The sequence below is a fragment of the Dermacentor albipictus genome, chromosome 2, assembly GCF_038994185.2.
Source record: "Dermacentor albipictus isolate Rhodes 1998 colony chromosome 2, USDA_Dalb.pri_finalv2, whole genome shotgun sequence".
NCBI lineage: Eukaryota > Metazoa > Arthropoda > Arachnida > Ixodida > Ixodidae > Dermacentor > Dermacentor albipictus.
Window position 1 is genome coordinate 112080998 of NC_091822.1, and position 14640 is coordinate 112095637.

The 14640-nt window shown below is 44.4% G+C and overlaps 1 long non-coding RNA gene across 1 annotated transcript; it reads left to right on the plus strand.

Annotated features, from left to right (window-relative positions):
• Positions 1-991: 991 nt before the first annotated feature.
• LOC139055511 (uncharacterized) lies at positions 992-5878 on the plus strand. Its single transcript, XR_011511820.1, has 3 exons — positions 992-1107; positions 4213-4335; positions 5773-5878. It is a non-coding gene; the product is annotated as an uncharacterized lncRNA (long non-coding RNA).
• The last annotated feature ends 8762 nt before the right edge of the window (positions 5879-14640 follow it).

The following is a 14640-nucleotide window of genomic DNA, read 5'->3' on the forward strand; positions in this document are numbered from 1 at the left end:
TTTTGCATCAAAGTACATTCACACGCTCTGCTTGTTTATAGGAGGTCACGTCAGTTTGCATAAGTGGGCAAGTAAATTGCTGCCTTGCGAATGAAACACGCTTTCTGCAACCCCACAGTCAAGGCTTCAATCACCCAGTCAGCAAGCTGCATTGGATGTGGCCATAGATTTTGCTATATATATAATTCATTCAGTCACCATGGAAATCACGGGTAGTGCATGGATTCGTCTGTTCTTCGAGCTTGTGGCTTCAGACGGTCTTGTGGCCTTGCTTATGATGCTGTATCTGGGCTTAAGTTGGACTAAATATAAAAGCAATATACACTTTTGGGGCAAGCTGTCCTCACTCTGTGACTCCACCTTGCTTCTTTAGTGCAGAAGGTAATAAGACTCCGAAAGCACGCATAATCGCAGCAAACTGTAGCCGCCCCGTTTGTCTGTGAGTCTGTGGCGGAATTGTTTTAATATCGGGATTCTGTGATAGATCTCATGTGCTCGGATCCTATCATTGGATAATTTTAATTATGTGTATTTAGTTACTTAAAACACAGCACTTTTTTAAATATGATCGCCTTGCAATGTCATGTGGTGCCCATTATTCTCATGCTTTCTGAAATGCTTTGCTTAAAGCTCCACCAGCTCGTGTAGACGCTGGCGCCAGTTTCCTCTGGCAATTGTATCTCTCTGTGGCTGCCGCAATGACGCGAATGTGCGTACGGGAGCCACATGATGCCGCTTCCTAGGTCATAGTGCTAGCAGCACCGGTGCCACCTGTGGTAGCCCTCGAAGCCAATCACGCTCATGTTGCATTTCTTTGTTTGAATTTCAATTCTTTGTGCCGAGAACATGACTATGCACAATCTGCAAAGCTGTGAAACCCCACCCATGTCTTTCTTTTTTTATATCTCTATTTTATCACTTTAAGGATATGCGCGGAAAGGGAATCTCAGGTGGGGCACTTTCCGGCCTAGACAACCAAGTTAACCCTTCCCGTGGCTACATTGCGACACCACCAACACCGCCCTCACCGCTGGTGCACATGTGGTACCTATCAGCCGATTTCCAGCTCTTCCTGGTCTCTCTAGTGGTGTTGTCAATATTTAAAAGGTAAGCGGGTCTTACAGCATCATTGCAAATTTACAAAATGGCTACTGACGCATGTCTTCGAAGAATTGCTATAGTTTTTTGACCATCGTCTGCTAGAGTTAGGTTCCATGATAGTGTCATGTTCTATGGTTCTGATTTGTTGGCAATGCGAATTGACTGTGAAGTGCTTGTTACCTTGGATTTCAAATAATGTATAGTTGCATTACAGGTATGTTACTTCTGCGGCCGAAGGCTATGCATAAAAATGTACCGCGTCTGATATTTGGTTAAGTGTTTTACGCGGTTATATAGGGTGTACGGTGAACTTCATAACGAAGTGTGCACGTGATAACTGCGATGTGTATAAGACAAATAAAGTAGGTGCTTGCTCCCATTATATTCATATGGGAATTGGAAAGCCTACCTCTAGCTCAATGGGGCATGGCGATGATGATGATTTATTTGCATCCCCTTTAAGGCAGGCCGGTTACAAATAGTCACCTGGCCTGCTTGAATTAATCAGGTATGGTATACATGCTTCTCATCCTACCATTTCTATGTGTCTCCTTAATCTTTTTCTCTGCCTCAAGACCTCTGCCTACTTTGTACCGCAGCCTATGCCTGTAACGGATCCCGTCATCTCAATCTCTTCCCTGCTTTTTTTTACAAATTTTTTAGATGTATATTGCTATACTCGACTGCTGACCGGTTGATGCTTCATTCTAATTTGAACCCTAGCGCTTCTGGAATGTGTAAGTTACCGGTACGCTATGGCACCTTCATTGCACCTGTGTTATTGGTACTGTATCCCATAACCCCCACGGGGTATGCATGAAAACCCTACACCCTACACCGTACGCGATAACTGCGGGAGGCGTCCTAAGATAAAAAAACGCACACTAAGAATATATATTTTATTTTATAATCACGCTTAGCATTCCTAAGCAAGTGCCCTCAAAGCATAGTTGTTCAATGAGAGTTTACGCAAATGGTCAATGTGACAAAGTATATGACAGCAGACGTTTGTGTTGGGGTGCGGCCTGTCTATAGAGAAAACATTACGGCAGAACTCATCACCCGATGACTATCGACGCTAATGTGAATAGCATTCGAGCAAGGTTGCGACCAGCCGTATTCCTGGAGAGACGTTGATTTAACGCGTGTAGTGAAATTTCCGAGTCTTTCGTTCCTTCGACTATGCGCCACTTGCTCCAAATTACTCCGAGTTTGTCCCACTTTGCTTTAGCATACGCTTGCCGAGGCCACCCATCAGCATGGCGCCATGAGGCTGAATGTATGATACTGACACTGTGACGATGGCATGACGATGCAGGAATGACATCAATGCGAGGACAAATGTGGTGTAACGACCACAGCGTGATGTCGCCGCCGTCAGTGCAAAAGATGGCGATGATGGTAGGATGAAAACCGCACGAATACGCGGTAATGACGGCGATAACGCGACCATGGTGGCATGGCGACGAGAGTACGGCATGAAATTCATGATATCGTTTGTCTGACGATGACGCAATCGCAACGATTGCACGACAACACAGGCATAATGACGATTTGATAATGACGGAATGATTACGACAAATTCACGAACTAGAAATGACGTCGACAGATAAACGAAGGTGGTATGATGATGGCGAATTCACCACAATGGGATGACGTTATGAAGCGGTGACGATGGGGAAACGACTATGTGACGACGATGGTTCACGGCGACGGCATGATGAGAGCCGGATGTCGAATTTAGAATGACGGCAATGTAACGTCTGTGACGGCACAACGACTACGGTGTGACAACGAATGCAGGACGACGACTGTAAGACGACGCGTTGACGACGATGGCTTGACAAAGCCATGAGAACAATTGGATGGTGACGAGTGTATGATGACAAAGACGTAACGATCACTGTACGATGGAACCTGCATGAACCTGCTAGCGTGATGACGATGGCATGACGAGAGTCGGATAACGAAAATGGTGTGACGAGGATTGCGCGTCCGCGACGGCAAGACGACTGTCTGACAACAGATGCATGATAGTGACTGGATGACGAAAAGGGCACGACAAGGGTGGCATAATTACAATTGAATGACGACAGCACAAATACGATTGGCGTCGACAGAGTGACGAAGGCCGCATGACGATGATGGCGCGACGACAATGGAATAATATCACTTAAGTGATGACAGTGATAAAATGACAGAGTGAGGACGATGGCGTGATGACGATGACTTGACGAGAGTAAGATCACGAAGCAGCAATGACGACAATGGAACGAGCACGACGTCAGCAAGTTCAGGAGCATTTAAGCGGCCCAAACAAAGAGACTACTTGGTGAACATGGTCGACGTAAGAGGCTAGATGGATAGATAGATGGACGGACGGACGGACGGACGGACGGACGGACGGACGGACGGACGGACGGACGGACGGATAGATAGATAGATAGATAGATAGATAGATAGATAGATAGATAGATAGATAGATAGATAGATAGATAGATAGATAGATAGATAGATAGATAGATAGATAGATAGATAGATTCAATACGGCTGAAGTAGGCAAACACTGCTATTCGCATTAACAGCTTGGCTGCCAAATGTAGGGATGCATTTGGCATCCACGCACAAGGAGACTGACACTAAAAGTATTACGTTCAATGGAGTATACGTATGTTACTCTCTAAGAACACTATTTAGAATGTACAAAGCGTTGCTGGCAAAATCGCATCTGGATAAACTCCCGAGGAATAAAAATAGTATGCGGCTGCTGTCGTACTTTATCCTCACAGGGAAACATATTCCTACTATTGGAGTGACACGGTGCTCGTCCGTTAAATGCATGAATGAGTAATTAAAACAAAAAAACAAGAAACAATAAATAATAAAAACCCTCAGAAACCCTGAGTGGCGGGACTCGAACCGACAACGCTTGCATGCAATTTTTTGAGTGGTCATTCAACTATAGCAAAAAATAAAAAGAAATACGTCTGATTCTCAGAAAACCAACTACCGCTTTCGAGCACGAAAAAGCAAGTTGGTCCGATTCACCAAGTAAAAGCCGCTGCCATATTAACCGCGGTGTACGATGTTGTGCACGTTATTTTTTTACAGTCGGAGGACACTGGCCATAAGCATGTTTGTCCTTCTCGCTGGAATTTGCTGCTCCTTTGGAACGTGGGTCGTGGCGAGCTCTCATGTGCTTCCGTTCCTCATATTTCCTGGTCCCCGTTTAGAGTAAGTGCCAGAGATGATTAGTCGCAAGTATTGACAAAGTAATGACGAGAAGGAAAGTCTACTGCCTGCTTACTAACTAATAATAAGACCTGTAAATGATGTTGGCAGTGGTACACATTGAAAATAGCACTGATTTCCCGACTCCTTACATTTAGGTACCTCTTTTTTTTGCATACAGAGTTAAGCTGGCAGAAAGGGATGATGCTTGAATCGGAGCGTTTAAAACACCTCGAAGAAGGTTAGACGAGTGCAATGTTTTCACAACGTATGTGGTTAGAATTCTAGAAGTCATCTTGAAAGTATCAGTGATTATTGACTATGTTACTTGCTGCCTACTATGAGAACATACACTTGCTTAAGGTCACTGTTTTTCTTGTTTAACATAGAGTCATTTGTACTTCAGTTCAAACTACTGCTCGTGTTTCTAACACGCCTTCATCGTTTTTCATGGAGCCGGCTTTTGACGGCGCGCCTAAAACGCTCAAAAGCAAACGTTAGCGCCAAGCTCTTTATTGGCTTTTTTATAGCTTTGCCATTTTAGACTCTCAATAACGCTCCACCTACGTCTCAGCTATAAGTGAAAAACCTTCTCAAGTGTTTTCAAGTTGCCCAAATAAAATAGCGTTCCATGTAATTCTTTTTAGTTTCCTTAACGCTCAAATATATTTAACTGGAACTAAAGGGAAATTGAGAATGATCTACACATGTTTAATGTTTAACCGGTATACTGTTTTGCGCGCCTCTACCCTGAAACAACCTTAAAGTATGTCAGCATACGTAGCGCCCCCTGAAACATTGTTTCAACTACGTATGCGGGAAACAATGTCCAGTGCAATGGGTGCAAGTCTACAGAACACCGTTCAGGATAACAGTGGCTTTTTCACTGAAACACGGTTCTACACATTTGTTCTTAGGGGCATTTAATATCTACAAAAATACAATATCTGACACCCCCGAAGAGGTTTGTTTTAAAAGAAATAAACTGATGTGATGTGATCTGAAATTTTGTGATATTATGTGAAACGCCGTTTCATTAGTTAAGTGAAAAACATTCGCGAACATTTTCCCCTTATAGTGAAACCAGATTGCGATAAAGCAAAATTTCTCGCTTATTGAATGCCGTTGCGCAAGACGAACGAAAAATTTCAACAATGAGCAGTAGCCAATAATAAGCAAGGAAGGTAGGAAGGAAGGAATGCTTAAATATCCATCGATGGCTGAATTTTCTGCTGCTCTTTTGGGGTTCACATAATGAAACAAACAAAGGTGTGCCATTTAATAAACGTAACAATTTATGCACAAACACATACTAGTCTGGCTTTTGAGATGCACAGTTCAAAATTTTGAAGCATTTGCCGGAACCTTGCGCCTATGTATAACAAAATACTGTGGTCAGCCTCCTTTAGTGACATTGCCTTGCGTTTTGCTTCGTTACAGTACAATGACAAATACGCTCGAGAAATTCTATATGCACCCGTATTATCACGCTGTGTGCTACTTCAGTGGCTGCATAGCATTCTATCTCGTGGAAGGCTTCAGGCAGCGTAAGATTACCAAGGTAGGTCCAGGAATCCGTTCTTTTTTATTCGCCTGTCTATCCTTACAAACGCCACCCTGCTATGAAATGGAAAGGGGAAAGGAAAAGGGGAAGTGTAAAATCAGCACCGAGCTAAAAAAAGTCTTTGTTAATTCCTCAGAAAAGAAGCTTCGTACTGGAGAAATAGGCTACCTGTTCCGGTGATTGCATTGCGCAACACTGCTTTTTCTTGGGGCAATAATTTTAGCAGGGTAGCGAATGAGGGCCCCTATTCACAAAACCCTCTTACGCTAAATTTATACTTAAGACAAACTTTCAGGCTATCTTGATGCTGAACATATAGCGATTACTAACGCTAAATATCGCTTACTAACGAAATGCTTTGTCAATTTGGCCAGAAGACTCCGGCAGGTGGCCGAACGATTGCTAATTAAAGACCAGCTGATATCACTGGAACATGGAATAATCAAACCAACCATATGCCTCGTCGCCTATAGCTGTCTCTCGCAGCGAATGGAAACAAGCTAATTTGGGATGGACTAAGGCATTTATCAGAAAGTTCGTACCATTGACAAAGTAATCGCTCGGGATACTTACGTTCAGCATCAAGAGTCACGTGAATGGTTGCCCGTTGCTATGCTTCTTGACATCAGAGGATCATTTGGGAATGTTGCTCACGATGCCATACTTGATGCTCTTGAATCAGCTGCTCTTCAATGCTCTTGAATGTCGCCGCTGTCGCTACCAATTGGACATGAAATTTGTACACGCCGATTATGTTCCAATCTCTCAACACTGCTCATGCCATGGTTCCGAGGTGGTGCCCGTGAGCCTCATAATCCCCCCTGTACTCAGCGGTCTTGTAGGAGGCCTTCCAAAGACTGTCACATTATTGCTGTAATACGCGGATTACACTAGCGTCCGCACGAACATGCTTATATGCCTTTAGACTTGCGCGACTTTAGTACTGATATATGTTAGCGAAGAAGGTCTTGAATTGCTATGTTTGAAGCCATGTTTCAAACCATGTTTTGTCATGTTTTCTGCAATACTCTTGAGGAACTCGTATGTAATAGATTGGGAACCATATAAATTTATGAAAGGGAAAAGATTTTGACTAATATTTCGTACTTACCTCTATCTAAATAGTGCTTATTTATGTCACTTTTCGTTGTCTTGTGCGAGTTGTTCTATGGGTTCTATGTTTCTCGTTTTCCGTCTTTCCTTCCCCGCTCCCTTCCCCTAGAGCAGGGTAGCAAACTGGAAGCTTTAACTTATCTTAAGCTACCTGACTTTCTCTCACTGGCATCCCTCTCTCTCTCTCTCTCTCTCTAGCTCTGTCTCTCTCTATCTCTATGTTTCTTGTGTGAAAACGACTAACGGGCAACCTCTCTTGGTCCCAACATCTTACGTATTCCTGATAAAATAAACGAGAGAATATCAAATTTTATAAGAAGACGCGTGTCTATTCACGCCCCCACCTTGGTTAGCACAATATTCTTCCGCACGTTTTGTCCAGAGCATGCTGGTTGCGGGATGGTGCGTGTCGCTCAGCTGTGGCCTCGCCTCCGTGTTCGCTAAGCTTCCCTGGTACCGGAGTGCAAACCCGACCACGGAAGAAGTAACTCTGATTGCTTCATTCTTTGACCGCATCTTCTGGTCAGTCTTCCTGATCTGGATTACGCTGGCGTTTTCGTCTGGCAGAGGTGGTAAGGATCGTTCAACTTTATTTATTTATTTATTTATTTTCGCACAGGAAGAGAAACGGCCTAAAGGCTACGTAGCCTGACAAAAGCTTTTGCTCGAATACAGAGCGGCGTGCAGGTTAGCATGCCCACTTTTGTAACATTGTCTCATCTATTAACACATTTGAAAGTAACAAGAAGAAATGCCATAAAACATTATAAAAAGGATAATAAATAATTTGGCATGTCCGTGGGTATTTGAAAAAACGAGATAAGAAATAAACGCATATGCGTTGGCGAGCTCATTTACAGCCATGCGCACTTTGACAATACTACCTTTACACTATTCTGTAGAATCAGTTGTAAAGTTGCTAGAGCTGGCGCTTCATGCTTAATTCTAAGAAAGTGAAAAATGCGGAAAGGGCATGTAAAAGGAATTAAAATGATAGCGTAGTAGCGACACGAAGTAATTTTGTGCTGAATATCATTAAGGAAACGAATAGGCACTTTAAAAAATTAATGAGAATTCAACTTTATTAGAGATTGTCTTTAAAATTTGCACGAAGCACGCTGCACTTTACCTAGAAAAGTAGGTGCGTACCTCATGTGTAGTGTGTTCACATCCTTATATAGTACGAATTTTTGGAATCTTGCTAATATGGGTGTGGAAACGGTGCCGAGGATCTTAAAAAGTTCGCAGCGCACCTTGCGTTTTCGTGTCAGCCAGGTCTTGCGCAACCAATGCTACTTCTCTCGCCATGTGTCGCGAATACAGAATATTGAATGGTCGGCTAGCTACGTGGCGATGCTGTAGCGCCTGCAGGGCGTGTAGCCGTGAGAAGGCGGCATGCTCCAAACACGTCTCAGCGATGCCGACGTTGGTTAACGCAGCGGGGACTCGCGATGTTTGTGAAAACCGAAGCCTCCTTAAACGCATTTTCATGCATGCTTTTCTTTTTTGAAGTGTACTTAAATGAGATTCTAGCAGATATTTAGATGGCGCCGGTTACCCTTAGTCACTGAGAAAACGGGAATAGAAAGCAAAGCAGTCACCGAAAAGATCAGGCAGGTGCCGAAATCACCGTACGCACAAAATTCCGATCCAGTCACTGAACTAAGCATGATTAAATACAACGCACCTTTTCACTTGACCTGCAAGACCACTCAGTGGGGACGCTGATCTCATGCGAAGGGTTAAATGTTTTGCAAATTACAATACGACGAAAAATAAAACCATTGAAAGCATGTAGGGAAAGTTATTTGTTATACTCAATTAAAAAGTAGAAATAATAAGGGAAAGGGAAGTTAAAGTAGACGAATAGGCAGCTTTCTGCATTTGAGAGGTGAGCACACATCTTTTGCATTAGGTGTGCAGTCCTTCCTCAATTACGCCACCGCGTCCGTCATCCACCCTTGAACATGCTTTTGTACTTTTGCACTTGTGCGATATTGGCCTACAGAATGCTAGCTACCACCGATCACGGCCGTGGCAGCTATCACATCCAGGGATATATTCGCGTGGCTCAAGTTACAATACACAGCAGATTATGTTAAAGTCGTATTGTGTACGTGGTGTAATCTGGTGATCCTCTCTGCTTTTCTGTTCACTTGCCTCTTCCCCATGCATGGTGCCAACCAGAGCGACCTGCATGCATGTTTACACATAATCTCTATCTCTCTGGCGCACGTGGCAGCTTTGAGAGAAGCTCAGTATCTTGCCTTACGGTCTATGGTGTATATTGTCAACCGACTTTTCGGGTCATGAGTGGCAGGAGAACTTCAGGCACTTCAGGCCCCTGTCGCAATACTGTAATTGCAATCGTCACGCGCGCTAATGAACGCGGCAAGCGTGGGGCCAATCGTAATATGCACAGGCGCCTTCACAGCGTGATCACCAATTATGCGTGGCTAAAGGAAACAGAGCGTACTGTCACGGATTGCGCAATCATACGTCGCTAGAGCAAAAACTATGCTACAGCAAGGCCGCAGCATTGAGCGACGGCGAGAGTTCCATGAGTCGCTTTCAGCATCCCTTGTTTGAAGGTCACCAATTTTTGCAGGTCGCTAAGAAAACAAATAAAGTAAAGGCACCACATCTCATCGAAGACTTACAGCGTACATTGGAAGTGTTTATCTTTGCAGGGTTTTTGAGCAAGTTCCTGTCCTGGAATGCCTTTGTGCCTCTGAGCAAGCTGTCGTTTTGCGTCTACCTCATTCACTTCCCGTTTATCCAACTCATGCTGCACGCGTCAAGAGAACGCATATTCTGGTCTCATTTCAATATGGTAAGTTGACTCGCATTTACAACTGACTTTTTTCAGAATACCAGGTTGGTAGTCAAAGAAGCAAGGTGCAATTTCAGAAGCGTCGAAATGCTGCAATTACAAACAATGCTTACGTTAACGACTGAGGCCAGCGATTCCTTCGATACGTTTTAAGAGATGTCATGTTATGTAGATTGCGCCACTGGCACTGATATCCACAAGTTCATTGCAGCCCTCGCTGTCTTATTGTGCCATTTATTCTGCGGCTTCAGCGCTTGGCACATGCTCCAAACGTAGCCATTGCTACGATCTGCCGAGGTTACACGCCTATTTCTTTGGGGCTAGAGTATTCCACTGCCACGTTGCAAGGTATTTATGACACTGTAATTTTTATTTATACTTCAAACTTTAATAATCACGGTGACATAGATCGAAAGGAGAAAGCGGGGACTCCTTTCAACACTTGTATATGATCCACGTTCGGTAATGTTTCAACCAATGTGCTGAGTTGTAACAGGACTCCGCAAACACCGTAAGTGGTCCGCGAAAGTATGCGAAGCATTCTATAGGCGAATCTGACTGACTGTTGCTTAGGTATAGAAAATAAATGGCTCGGGCGACGGCATTTTGTGCAACTTAGATGCACTTTTAATGTACTTTCGCATAAGTTCCACTAAGTGTGAAAATTTTACAAATGTGCATGAATGATTTAATTCTGGTGTTTTACGTGCCCAAACAACAATTTCATTATCAGGTACGCGGTAGTGGTGTACTCCGGATTAATTTGCAGCACAAAGATATTGTTATCGTGCTCCCAATGCACGGGACATGGAATTTTGCAAATTTGTTCCGCTTACTTTATGGAATGTATTTGTGGAAAGAGATTACGAAAGATGTATAGTAGCAGAGGCTAGAAGCTCCCCACTAGGAAGACCCAATGCTAAACGTAACTTCTTCAACACCCTGTACCCATGTAGTAAGTGGATAATTCCTTTCGATTATGTTTCGACCAGTTAGTAGGACCTATGTAGAACTACAGATTAGGATATCTACTAATTGTGCGTATGATATAGGACTACATAGATAAAGCTGTGAGAATCCATAAGAACTGTCTTGGTTTTGTGATTTCGGCAAGGCACCTAAAGTTTTAACAATAGCAAGCAGTTATTTTACAAATTTTGTCATGAACGTGCGTATGCCAGTACATTTGTTCATCCACGTATATTCTAGGGAATTTGTTGTTTGCGACTCTTTCAAGTGCCACATTATCAAAGAACAAGGTTCTCGTTCTTTGTGTTCTTAGTATTTGTTTTAGTGTTCGTGTTACAAATCAGTTTTTTCCAACTGCCAGCATGGAGCCTGCCGCACTTCAGTCAAGATGAATGTTTATTTACCAGGTCATTACCATTAGCACGCAGAGATGCTTCGTTCACTGCTATAATTATTCTCATGTTTCTGCTCTTTATCTGGCTTCGGTTTTTTAATATTCATATATACACCGGTGGGCACGCAATCAGCTTTATCGCAAACGGTGCGACATCTTCGCTTGTTTTGTTGTAAATGTATTTGGTATTGCAAGCGTGCTATGTCAAGCATGCGTTTCGAGTCCCCGGTCTGTCCTAAACGCTTCGGTGTTAAGAGTTTGTCACTTGTTTTGCAGGTCACGCTGTGGTTCGCGACGCTGGTTTGGAGTTTCCTTCTCGCCTATGTTGCATTCTTGGCATGCGAAGCACCGTCAACGATTCTGTGTAGCCTCATCTTCGGCAAACTTATTGGGAGGCGAAGTGCGTCTAAGCGGTCGCCTCCAAAAGAACCCGTAGAGTGCGACGCTAAGCAACCGAAAACAATGGAAGGCGCCATTTCTTCTCGCTGCTAACCGTGCGAAGCACTTCAAGCTCCCCGACAAATGCAAACGTCGGTGTAAGAGAGGACGGGAATTGCCGACCCACTAAATGTTGCTCGCCCTAGCGCACGCACTGTCACTTGCTCGTCATTACTTTTTCATCGTACAGCTAAAGACTGGAACGGCCTTCTCCACCACGTCGCTGCCATTGCCACCTCATTTGCCTTTGTGGAAGAAGTAACAACTGCTCTCTCTGTAAAATAACATTGTGGGCAACCTCCTGTATTTTTGTATACCCCCCCCCCCCACCCACCTGATGTAATACACCGCAAGGTGTCTTTAAGGTAATAAAATGAAAATGAAAATGAAATGACGGCTCAAGACCCGCGAAGCCAATGCCTCACACGTCTACTGGATGGAACACCATCGCCTTGCACCAAAGCCGACGAAAGTGTACGCAACAACGTGGCCCGCACGGAATCTACGACGTTCCTGCCAGACATGTCGACCAATACTACTTAATATTGCCGCGGTCACCGATACAGTCGAGTGCTTCATCCCATGAAGACGAAACGGCATTCCTCGGGGTTCTTGACACGACCGCCGTTGTTCGAGCAACTGTTTGAGGCGCTTGAGCAACTATAATTGTGCGATGCTCACACTCAGCTACATGAGAGGCATGTTCCATTCCTAACAGAGCTGATGCCTCCTCAGCTTGGGGCACCAGCTGGAGGAGAACTAGCTCTCTACCAGTCGCCGTACATGGATACGCAAATGATTGTGTGTCCTCTACTTGCTGCCACGGAGAAATAAATAAAGGACCTGTAACTGGCAGCGCAAGCAATTTCGAATGTAATGCTTTTATGTCGGGCAGACGGCCCTGGTTCAATAATTGGTCATATTGCTGAGTGTGTTATCCATCAGAGTGCACACATTCCATACAGACTGTGCTGCTCAACTTGCTTATATAGTATCTAATGGCGAATTCGGGAAATAGCACCCGTGCGCTCCGGGGTGCCCTGGGGCAATGATTATTGGATAAATAGATGCATTGGGACCGAACAGGCGTATTTTCTGAATCCGCCATAACTTATACGCAACCACATAGGCTCACGAGCATTTCAAGGACCGCGTGCAACGTGCAAAAACATTGATAATCATCTTGATTGTACTAACCTCCATCGAGCTGTGCTAAGAGTATAGTGCGATCGTAATAACAAAGCAGTATAAAAATGCAGCTCTAAGTACGGCGGTAGCACGTGGCATAATCATGTCGCTCGTCTTTAAAGGAAAGAAAACAGGGCCGGTATTTTGTAGCGATGCCTTTTCCGATTCTATGCTTTTTCAGGCTTTTCGCGCTTGGCGAGTGGTCAGAGCGACGGTCTGCCCACATTATCAACGGGATCAGGAGGCCGTGTGTGGTGGATGATAAGAATAGCATAGAATAAGGCATAAGGCATCGCTACAAAATAGCGGCCCAGAAAGCAAGTACAGGGGGGCTATGACGTAAAACTATTCCAAAGTTTTCTACTCCAATTCTGCAATAAGTCCTCCGCGATTGGTCAAAAACTTTTTTGGACCATCCCCACTTTACCTTTCCATCACGCGACGTCACGAAAACCGCTATGGTTCTCCATCTGATATGACGCGTACACACTGATTATCCATCGTTGAATCGAACAAAAGAAAAATAGTTATTTCTGATTCGACGCCTTTTCGCCATTAGCCCTCGGCTATCGGTCAAAAGTGTTCGGGCTGCACCCACTTCACCTGCCTGTCACGCGAAGTCACAAAAGCACAGAAGCTCACCGCGTCAAAGTGACGTGTATGCGTTAAGGATGCATTGATATGCCGAACAAAACTGAATTTTCTACTTAATACCCGCAGGCTGCCCCGTTCCGAAAAGAATAAAAGATTGCTGCCGCCGATCGCTCAGACACTCGCTACTCGCACCTGCCAAAGCGCATGGGTTTATTTCTGTTTTGACACCTCAAGCTGGGGGAGTTGGTGATTGAACGTGTTCCTTTGGGTGGGCAGCGGAACCCGGACGAAAGACAAGAGGAAGTATACAATACGAACGCAGATTAAGAATTGGTTTATTTTTTCAAACAAGGGACTAAAATATACAGAAACTGTAAACACGTGTAGAGTTACGCCTACAAGTGACGCTTATTTCTGTATAATAAAACTTTTTGCGTGGCCGTGTAACGTTTTCGAGCAGTTTGAGAACGTTTACGACCATGTTCCGCCAATTCTTCTTTGCTGAGGATCCGTTTTATATATCTATAACGTCTTTCTTAAGTTTCCGTTCCATGCCGCCGTGATTTTCGACCAGCCACCGCAAGCTAAGTAAGGGAAGCGGACCAATCGCTGAAGCCACCACTTCCCTCTTCATCCGGTTACCGATTTTCAGTGCAGTGGCTCGACCCCATCGAATCCCTCTCCACTTGAGCGTGCTCCTCGCCTCTCGTCAGCCGATTAGATATGACAAGCCGCTCAGTGTAGGCAATGTTTTTTTGTTTTTCAAACAAACAAAAATGACCTCCTATGAACGAGGAGAGTGTTTGATTGGTCTGTTCAGACAGCCCTGCGTGTGACGACCCGATGCTTGCGTCGGCGGTTACACAAATTTGACGTCAGGTGATGGGAATAAAACATATTGGAATAGTTTTACGCTGTAGGGCCCCAGCTTACTTGATGTCATATGGTCTCTTCAGACAGTGCCTCAGGCCGCCAGAGAAAAACGTATTTAGATCCGTGGAACACATGGAAGAAAAGTCTGGCCAACAGCACTAAGTTGAATCTGCAGTGAAGCAGGCAACGTTGCTGTTGCGCTGAAGAAAACAACACTGCAGGGTACTGAGGTTAAACAATTTCGGTGGTATAATTCTGTCATCTGAAATGTGATCGTGTTACAAGAGACGTACCTACCAGGCTCCAGAGACAAGACGGCTGCAGCGCTTTCGGAAACTGCCA